The sequence below is a fragment of the Herpailurus yagouaroundi genome, unplaced genomic scaffold, assembly GCF_014898765.1.
Source record: "Herpailurus yagouaroundi ecotype Mexico unplaced genomic scaffold, PumYag 222, whole genome shotgun sequence".
NCBI lineage: Eukaryota > Metazoa > Chordata > Mammalia > Carnivora > Felidae > Herpailurus > Herpailurus yagouaroundi.
The window spans coordinates 17,542,261-17,549,132 of record NW_024412453.1 but is presented as its reverse complement, the minus strand read 5'-3'; positions in this window follow the sequence as shown (position 1 = coordinate 17,549,132).

The window sequence follows — 6,872 nt, the reverse complement described above, 5'->3', positions numbered from 1 at the left end:
GGGGGGGGGGGCGTCACCCCCAATTCGTTCATTCATTGCGCAAGTATTTTCTGAGCGCACGCGGTGCCCGACACCGTTCCAGCTGTGGGGGACATCGAGGCAAACGAAACACACACAGCTCGGTGCGGAGGAGACGACGAGGCATAATTTAAAGGCAAAAATGCCTAATCGTAAGCGGTGGAAAGTGTTTCCAAACGGAGACCAATTTGACTAATAGGCTTTACTGAGAAAGGTCCGGGCTCGTTCATCAGGTAAATGCAAATCAAAGCCACGCCGGGAGAGGCCAGCTCTCCGGTGCGACTTGGCAGGTGGTGGAGGAATGCTGTTCGTCAGGGCTGTGCGGAAGTGGGCCCCTTCGTGAGTCGGGGTGTCGGTCTGCGGTTTCGGCTTTTCAAAATAGTTATTCCCTTCGATTCGATGACTTCACTGCCGGCAGGCTATTCCAAGAAGAACAGCCTCAATGTTTCAACAGAAAAAGCAGTAAAGTCGTGAGATCGGGTCACGATCTCACGGTGCGGGGGTTCGAGCCCCGCGTCGGGCCCTGTGCTGACAGCTCGGAGCCTGGAGCCAGCTTCGGATTCCGTGTCTCCCTCTCCCTCTCCCTCTGCGCCTCCCCCACTCACACTCTGTTTCTGTCTTTCAAAAATAAATAAACGTTAAAAAACTGTAATAAAAAATAATAAAAGGGCGGGCATAAAGATTTGTAGAAAGTATAATAATGATGAAAACATTTTAAGTTTTGGGGCGCCTGTGTGGCTCAGTGAGTTAAGTGACGGACTCTTGATTTTGGCTCAGGTCACGCTCTCACTGGTTTGTGAGTCCCAGCCCCAAGTCGGGCTCTGCACACTGACCACGGTGCTTGGCATTCTCTCCCTGCCCCTCTGCCACTCTCTCTCTCTCTCTCACGATAAAGAAACTAAAAAAAAAAAAAAAAAAGAAAAAAAAATTTAAGTTTTGAGACAATAGCAACAACATCCAAAAGAAAAGGTGGCAGGAAGTTCAGCAGTGACTGGCTGGGAGCATATCTGTAGTCGTGTGGATTTCTTTCCAAAACAGGAGACAGGAAGCCAGCTTAGATCCATGGGACACGGAGGATGTTGGTTCATGGGACCTTTGGTCCTGGTTGGTGGCGCCCAGTTCATGGGAACTTTCTGCGATGCTCTGGGAGCCAGGCTGAGTGCCGACGCCCTCTCTTCTCACCCCTAGGATGCTCTGCTTCGCTCTAGAGGGCCCACTCCGCCCTCCAGTCCCCAGGCTGGTCACATGGCCACCATGTGGCCACAGGACAGAGTTTGTTAACAGAAAGGAACGAGAGAGAAAGATGCGGGTCGGTGAGAAGCAGAGGCCATCACACTGTCAGTAAGCGTGAGAGTAAAAAAAAAGACATTTTCAGACCCAGGATGTCTCAGAAAATTCAGCCCCCATGCACTGTTCTTGGGCAGCCCCTGGAGGAAGGATGTTCTCTGACTGTAGAAGGAACGCACCAGGAAGTAAGGACACGCGGGCCGTGGACACAGACCTGAAACGCAGAAGAGCAGTGAAGGGGAGATGTCAGAGTGACAGCTGTGCCCCAAGTCCTGACACAAGCGACAGGAATGCCGACGTCGTCGCTTTACCGCCTCGCGGGCTTCTCAGTCTGCCGAAACTACGAAACTACGGGAGGACGTGGCCCAGCAAAACAAGAGGGAAACTGAGGAAGAGGAAGGCGGGGGACCCAGGACAGGGAGCACACACCAGGAGAAAGGCAAACAGAATTCCGAGGACGACAGCCGAAAGGGATGTCCCAGAGAGGAGGACCACGGGCGTCTCAGGGAGGGACGCAGCGGAAAAGGAGAAGAGGAGACTGACCTGGTCCCTCGTGGGGTTAACCTCAGGGGGGGGTGGGGAGGGGGGGCCCCCACAAAATAAGTGAACACCATCAACGAAAGCAACCATTCACTTCAGGGGGGAAAGTTAAGAAAGGAGACAAACGCTGTAAGCACACGGCAAGGCGTGCCTCTACTTCCAAAGCCTCATCCGGTGACGACATCAGCCAAACTTGAACTCCAGGATCTTGCCAACTAAATCAGATTCAAGTGCCGTCGGGGCTGCATGGGCATGGTTGCTCTCGACCTGAGGAACTAGGGACTAGAGTTCACCCTGCCCACCCAACACACACGGCGACAGGAAGGGACAGTCACCCCACATAGCAGTCGCTGGTCTGGAGCAGTTCTGAAATCCAGCCGGGCACCTGCTACTACTGTCTCAGACTCTGGGAGCAGGGAGTGTGGCTTGTCTAGCATCCCTGGAAGCGGTTCGTCATGACTCTCAGCCCCACCCTCCAAGCTTTGGGCTCCGGTCTCTGAATCATCTGTCCTTTTCCATCGGAAATGTCCACGTCTGTAGATGAATAGTTTTCTCTGCCAACCTGTTTCTTGTCTGTGGAAAGTTGGGAAGCCAAAGAACATTCAAGCTTCCACCGTGTGTCCACTTCTCCTGAGGAACAGTGGAGGCCAGAAGACAATGGAACATCCTCACAGGGGAACATCATCAAGCCATAATTCCACTGAACCCGTATCCGATGAAACTATTCTCCAAGAATGGGAGGAAAGACACAATTTTGGCCGAATAAAAACTAAGAGAATGTGTTGCCAATAGGCTTGCCTACAAGAGAGGCTAAAGGAGGGCTTCAGGCTATGGATAAATGACCCCAGATGAAATCACACATCTTCAGAAACTGGTGAGGAGCCCTGGAAATGGAAATTATGTTGGTAAATATAAAATACTGGGTTTTTTTTCCTCTTAATATCTTTAAAGTGCAGGAGCATTTATTTTATTTTTTTTTAAATTTTTTTAAATGTTTATTTATTTTGAGACAGAGAGAGACAGAGCATGAACGGGGGAGGGGCAGAGAGAGAGGGAGACACAGAATCGGAAACAGTCTCCAGGCTCCGAGCCATCAGCCCAGAGCCTGACGCGGGGCTCGAACTCACGGACCGCGAGATCGTGACCTGGCTGAAGTCGGACGCTTAACCGACCGCACCACCCAGGCGCCCCAGGTTCAGGAGCATTTAAAGCCAAAATTATAAATATCTTTTTAATGTTTATTTGGAGGGGGGGGGAGGGGGGGGGGGGGGGGAGAGAGAGAGAATCCCAAGCAGGCACCTCTCTGTCAGCATAGAGCCTGACACAGGGCTTGAACTCATGAACCGTGAAATCATGATTGGACCCCAAATCAAGAGTTGGACGCTCATCAGACTGAGCTCCCCAGGTACTCCCCAAAACTATTAGTAAAGTAATTAATTTTTAAAAGGGGCACCTGGGGGGCTCAAGTTGGTTGAGAGTCTGACTCTTGATTTCGGCTCAAGTCATGATCCCAGCGCCGTGGGATCGAGCCTGCTTGAGGTTCTCTCTCTCTCTCTCTCTCTCTCTCTCTCTCTCTCTCTCTCTCCCGCTCTGCTCCTCTCCCCCACCCCCCATAAAACAAACAAACAAATAAATAACATATTTTGTGATCCAAAACATGTAGATATATATGACAACTACAAAATAAAGTACAGGGTGAAGAAACTGAGCCTGTATCATTGCAACTTTTATCAGTTTCCATGCCGTGGTGCACTATCAACCGTAAGTAGACTGTGAAAAGTTAATAATTTTCACTTTTTACCTCTGTTATTGGGGGATCTCATGTAGTTAACCCAAACTCCCAGTAACCGATACCTTGTTAGGAGCCTTACGTGTTAAATTCTTAGAAGATACCCAACACTCTGGATTTCACTGGTTTGTATGAGAATGTTCACCCTGGCTAAAAACTATGTGAAACTTGTGTACCTGCAATTTCTCTCTGACTCTGACCCAAACGGGAGATAACAGCCATTCGTTTTGAACAGCCCATTCATTTTGAGAAGCCACTTGATAGAAGTTGACGGATCTGATCCTTGACATCTGTTCTCCTGGTTAGGCCTCGGCTGATTACAAAAATTGAATGCAAAATACGTTCCACTGTTTCTCACAATACTTGTGATTGTTCTCAGACCATTCTGACCTCTGCGCTGTTTGATATTAGGTGATTAAATATTGCCACGGAAACTTTACCCTGAACAGGCATCCAGCAGGTCACACAGGGTCATCATACGTCTCATGGGCAGAGGTGGTCTTTTCAGAGCTTGGTTTTTTTAGGCGGGGGTGAGAACTTCTAATGAGGGAAACCGTGCACACCTGGGTGAACCGAGAAGGGGCTGACAGGTGGCAGGACGAGGGCAGGTATCACATGGCCTGCCACCTTTGCTCCACCACGGGATTCTCATAATTTTCTCAGCATCCATAAACAATGGTTGTCTCTGATGCTTCTAGAAGACCTACTCGGGGACGGAACGACCAGACTCACCTCTCCGCTAATTAATATACCTCGCAAAATGTACCAACTAGATTCACCTTTGCTAGACCGTGTAGTTTGTTTATCCCTTCTCTTTTTCCCTCTTAATATTTATTTATCTATGTATTTATTCATCCACCTTTTATGAAGTATGATTGACAAATAAAAATTGTATGTCTTTGGGGCGCCTGGGTGGCGCAGTCGGTTAAGCGTCCGACTTCAGCTCAGGTCACGATCTCGCGGTCCGGGAGTTCGAGCCCCGCGTCGGGCTCTGGGCTGACGGCTCGGAGCCCGGAGCCTGTTTCCGATTCTGTGTCTCCCTCTCTCTCTGCCCCTCCCCCGTTCATGCTCTGTCTCTCTCTGTCCCAAAAATAAATAAACGTTGAAAAAAAAATAAAAAAAAATTGTATGTCTTTAAGGTGTACAATGTGATTTCATATGCGTGTATATTGTGAAATGATTACGAAAATCAAGCTAATTAACACATCCATCAGCTCCCTTGGTTACCGTTTTGGGGTGTAATCTCTTAGCAAATTTCAAGCATAACAATACAGTGTTATTAACTATACTTACCGTGCTGTGCCTTAGATCCCTAGAACTTACTCATTTACAACCGGAGGTTTGTACCCTTTGACCAATGTTCCCATTTGCCCCAGCCCCCAGCCCCCAGCCCCGGTAACCACCACTCTGCTCCTCTGAATGTGACCTTTCCAGATTTCACATATAAGTGAGATCATGCAAGTCTTTCTGTGTTCCTGACCCATTCTGGATATATTGTGTATATTCTAACAGATACACACAAATGTATCTTATTCCAATGTCACTTCCAATCAGTGGGGAATGAAAAGATTATTCAGTAGACATCACTGAAAAAAGTTAGCTCATATATTTGTACAGACACATCTCTCTACTTTCTATCATTCATAAAAATGTTTTTAAAACCCTAAACGATAAGCATATTGGAAGAAAACATAGAATGTGTTTACAACCTTGGAATACGGAAACAATGCAAATATCATAAAGATTAAAAACATAAATGTAAAAGCTATTCAAAGGCAGTTTTATGTTTTTGAATATGTCCTATAGTTTGCTTAAAAAGGAGAATCTCGGGGGAACGATTTTGAGTCATACGTTCAGCTAGATAATAACCTTGGGTAAGAGAGAGAGAGAAAGAGAGCCTATGTGTGTTTGAAGAGAGTTTCGGGCATGAGAGCAGTGGGGACCAGGTGTGGAGTCAGGAGCCGTCGGCCATACAGTGGAATCAGTCTTTCTGGCCGCATCCCGGAAGGAAGGTGGAGATAAACAGATGAAAAGCTGAGTGTCACGCAGACACGGAGCTCATGACTGGAGAATCATACAGAACACGCCCTGACCCCACCGCTGAGCGTTCCTGTTCAGCCTTCCGAGCGACCTCCCTCGGCCGCCTCCTTAGCTTTCTGTTCTAGCCCGGTCCCCCGGGCCCTCTACCAACACGGGCCTTTGCCTGGGCGGTTTGTCAGCCCGGGAGCCCCGCCCTCTTCCTTCTTTTGACAACTTCCCTCTGCCTACGAGCCCCACTAGTCCTGGCTGTGTCACAGCTGCCTCGCCTCCTCCAGAAAGAATGCGTCACCCTTTGGCGCTTTGATCTGCCCTTTTCAGTGCACTTATCACACTCCCAGTAATTGTCTGTTTACTATCTCTTGCCCCATTAGATTGAACTCCCTGGGGCCATGCGTTGTGGCTCACACTCATCTGCTACCCCATCCCTCTTCAGGTCCGACGCCGTGGGTGCTGAACAAAGTCCCGAGTGAACAGGCTGGTCTCCTGGTTTCTGTTCATTCCTGTCCTCAAGTCGTCCTCCGTACGGGCCTGATTTTCATCTGAAAGCAAAATCTGGATTATATCACCCCAATTCAACATCCTTTCCTGGCTGACATTCACCACGGAGACTCGATTGTAGGCATTCAAGGCCTTGCACGCGGACCGCGGAGGCTGTTAGGACAATTAGAGAAAGGTGAGAGTCACAGTCAGGGTCAGGATTAGGCAAGCTGACCTTAAGGAAACCGAGAGCCCCGTGTAGCACATAATTTCCCACCTCCCTTCTCCAAACATGCATTCGGCACCATAGTCGGGACCTGCATGAGGCCTGAATAAGGACTTTGACACTCTTTATTAAGTGTTTATGCCCCTATGCTGGTCCAAAACAGACCTGGGCCTTGTTTACTTGTCTGTCCATCCTGGCCATTGTCTCACTCAAGTGGTGTGCTGGTGAACGTTTAACAACCAGCTCTGGGGGAGTCAGCTGGGGGTGCAGTGAAAATTAGTAAAAGGAAACCGCCTTTAAATGGAGCCGGGAGGCCAGCAGGGGGCAGTCTCAGCCCGGTCACGGGTGAATAGCGGACCCAAAAGGGAGACTCACACCTCGCAGGTGGATGCTAATTTACTACCCTACCACGAAGGTTTTCTCCTCCCCTGGCAACAGCCCAGCCAATGAGAGCAGGTCACAGCCCGGCCATGGAGGGTCTGTCACAGCCTAGCC